We start from the raw sequence: 4,126 nt of genomic DNA, 5'->3' as shown, positions 1-4,126 counted from the left end.
TTTGAAGGGTAATTCCTTGAAAGTTCTTAAAACACGGGAGGTTATAAATGGGAGATTAATATATGTGGATGTAAAACTTAACGACTCTTGTTTTCGTGTGATTAACGTATACTTTCCAGTGGATCTACAAGGCAGAAAGGAAGCTTTGAAAGCACTGTCACCTTTATTGATTTGTGGGAAAGAGATCATATTAGGAGGGGATTTTAATTGTCCTTTAAGCCAGAGTGATCGACGATCTAGTTCAAATGTTTCACTGGATTCAAGTTCTCAAGAATTAATCAATTTAGTAAAAGATTTTGGTTTAGTAGATACTTTTAGAACTAAACACCCAGATAGTCCTGGGTACAGTTGGTCTAATGGTCGTAGCTTTTCCAGAATCGATTTCTTGTTTACTTCACCTCAAATAACAGTATTGAATGCGGGATAAACGCAATTTTTTTCTCTGACCACTCCAAGGTGAATGCTGAGTTGCTTTTTGGAGGGACAAGAGTGAAAGGTACTGGGTTATGGAAATTAAATACTAGCTTATTAGACAACCAGGAAATTGTAACCCGATATAAAGAAAAATTGATTCAATGGAAAAGTTTACAGCCATTATACGAGTCGGTTGGTGAATGGTGGGAAGACTTTAAAATTAGAACAAAAAAATTCTTTATAAGAGAGGGTAGAAAAATTAAAAGGAAAGAAGCTTTTCTATGTAAATTATATCAAAAGAAATTACAACAATTCTATACTATGGCCCACTCAGGTTTTAATGTGGTAGACGATATTATGAGACTTAAAAAACAAATATCGGACATTTACGCAGACCAAAGTTTTATTATAAGAAGTAGAATACAACATATTGAATCAAATGAAAAGTGTACCCGGTACTTTTTTAGGAAAGTGTTTCGGTCCAAGACTGTTATAGAAGAATTAAAAAAACAAGATAATGAAGTCATAACTGAAACAGAGGATTTAATTTCATATATTCACTCATTTTATCAAAACCTTTACTCTGAAAAGAAAAAAGATGAGAGAGTTATGGGTGATTTCCTTTTTAAAAGTGTTGTTGAACAAAATTTTTCAACTGCGATGGATAAAGAGTTCACGATTAACGACCTTACAAAAGCATTAAAGAGTATGAAAAGTAATAAAAGTCCAGGTGTAGAAGGCCTGCCTAAAGAATTTTATGAAAAATTTTGGGAGGAGTTAAGTGAGACAATGCTGAAAATGTTTAAAGAAAGTTTTAGTCTAGGTGTACTTCCCCCAACATTGAGAGAGGGTATTGTCACTTTGTTATTCAAAAAGGGAGATAAATCTGATCTAAAGAATTGGCGCCCTTTGTCCTTACTGGGCACTGATGTGAAGATATTGTCAAAAGCGATTTTTTTTAGACTCCAACCCAGTATGGAAAGTTTAATCGGGAAGGAACAAACATGCGGGGTAAAAGGTAGATCCTTACATCAGAATTTGTCTTTAATAAGAGATACGTTCCTTTACACACAGGATCGAAAATTACCTTTATGTGTTGTGGGATTAGACTTAGAAAAGGCTTTCGATAGCATAGATCACATTTTCTTACGTAAAATGTTACAGAGTTATGGTTTTGGGGAATCAATTCTTAGATGGATCAATTTATTATACACTGGATGCCAGAGTCGCATATTGGTGAATGGCCATCTAACACCACCTGTTACTGTCCGTTCAGGAGTGAGACAGGGATGTGGTTTATCTCCTTTACTCTTTGTATTAGCCATAGAACCATTAGCCCAAGCTATTAGGCAGAGTGCTGAATTAAAAGGATTATTAATACCAGGGAGCTTAGGTAAGGAAGCAAAATTGTCACTTTATATGGACGATATCACCCTGTTACTTTCGAATAACCATTCAGTAGAAAGAGCATTACAGTTATGTGAGCTTTTTACATTGGCGACTGGTATGAAAATCAATAAAAGTAAAAGTGAGATTTTATACTTAAATTGGACGGAACCCAAATTTAATTTTGGATTGAAAATCCAAGACAAAGCCATTAAAATATTAGGGATGGTGTGGTGTAGAGATATGGAAGAAAGGAATTGGAATTCTAGGATACAACAAATAGAGTGGAAAATAAAACAGTGGGAAGAAAGAAATCTTAGCTTTAGGGGTAAAGTACTAATAATTAATGCAGAGATAATAGCATCTCTTACTTTTGTAGCGGCAACTTTGCCAGCCCCAAGATGGTTTTTAAATTTAGTAAAGAAAAAGATTTTCCGTTCTTTATGGAACTCTAATCAGGAGAGGTTGAAACGAGAAATTGTATGTAGAAAAATCGAGAAAGGAGGATTAGCGATCCCTGATATACAAGCCAAATTGGATGCTATGTTTCTCTTTCCTGTATTGAAATCTTGTCTAAATGATGAAGTGGCTAATTATAGTAGTTTTTTTGTGAAGTTCTGGGTAGGCCGACAAGTGGGAAGAATTTGGAATAAGAGAATGCCTCAAAATACTCCTTATGCAGAAACTAGACCAGTTATGTATAATAAAATGTTGCAGATATTAAAGAGAACATCTTGGTCTAACATTCAGATTGGGAGTTTAAATAGACAGTTAATAGAGGAAAAGCTATCCCCATCTTTATTTAAGATGACTCCTGTAGGACATCTTATTGAATCAGAATGTATTATGGTTTGGAAGAATGTGAACGATGATTTCTTGTTTAATTGCCATAAGGATATCGCTTGGCAGGCTGTACAAAACTGTTTACCTACTCGGGCTTTTTTGAAGAGGAGAGGTTGTTCTCGTTTTTCTTTGTGTCCTAGAGCAAACTGTGGAGAAGAAGAGACAATAAGACATTGTTTGTGGGAATGTGCTTATGCCCAGAAGGTTTGGGGTTCTATTCGATTATGGTTATACAATTTGTACAGAGTGCCAAGTGAAAGAGATATTTGGTATGGAGAATTGGAAAAGGTTCATTGTAAAAAATGGATACGGTGGTGGGCAATTATAAATGTTTTTAAGGAAGCACTATGGAAATCTAGGAATATTTGTGTTTTTCAGAAATATGAGATCCCAGTTAAATCAGTAACTACATCAAGTTTAAAATGCATAGGGGATTACATTTTAAGAGATGGACAGAAATTGTCAGTCAACGTAACCGATAAGTTATGGAACATACCAAATGTCCCTCCTTTCAATATGGTCTTGAATATTGGTTAATTCTTATAAATACGTGTAAAGGATAAAGGGTAACAGATTGGTTTAAATATATGATTGTATGATATGTATTTATGAAAGAACGTACCTGTCTCTGTATTGTGATGTAAAGAAAAAAAAAAATATAAAAATAAATAAATAAATAAAAAAAGGTTCACGCAGGGTGAGGCTCAGCCATTGCACTCCGGTTGTGCTGATCTCTGCGAATTCCCCAAATATGGGCATCTCGACTGCATAATTTATGGTAGTGGGGGACTGCGTTCGCGCTCTCCCCTGAATTAACTGGTTAAACAAAGCAGATGGGTTTTTTCTCACTTTTTTTCTTTTAGATGCTTTTCTTCCGTCCTTCGTCTTCCTTTTTGGGTACTCAATGATCCAGAGAGCTGTTCAGAAAGAGGAGTTCGGTCATATGCTGGCTATGTGTTGTGCCTGTGTGAAAAGAAGTCACTTACGCTCTTGAAAAATCAGCCCCTGGTGGGCGGTTTAGTTCAAATTTCTCACAGACCTCACTTTTCAAGTCGATCGGACTGACTGATGCCTAGCTGTAGCTGTTTTCATGTTTGTTTGGTTGTCCTTTTTAATTTTTCTTTTTTTTCACTTTACAGCACCACCCAGTGGCCAGTCACAGCACCCTTTTTCAGCTGACCACAGACTGAGCCCGTGCATAGGTGTGCCGATTTGGGAGAAGTCATTTCAATCCTTTCTGGAGCTATAGCCATTTTAGCAACCTCTGCCACTCGACCTTCGAACGTTTTGAGGTCCCCTCGCCAAGGTGAATGGAAATTTCCACTTTTTTTGGATGATTGTTGACAGTCAGACTCCAGAGAATCTTTCTGCGCTGCTTTGGGTCGGACTGGGCCAAATACCTGGCGCTAGTTTGCAAAAGTAGGTTTTCGACAAAATCTAAAATAGCCGAAAATGTCGTCAGAGCGACGAGCCAATCCGAGAC

This window comes from Sinocyclocheilus rhinocerous, unplaced genomic scaffold (genome assembly GCF_001515625.1).
Source record: "Sinocyclocheilus rhinocerous isolate Xijiao unplaced genomic scaffold, SAMN03320098_v1.1 scaffold780, whole genome shotgun sequence".
Lineage (NCBI taxonomy): Eukaryota > Metazoa > Chordata > Actinopteri > Cypriniformes > Cyprinidae > Sinocyclocheilus > Sinocyclocheilus rhinocerous.
Note: the sequence above shows the minus strand (reverse complement) of the source record.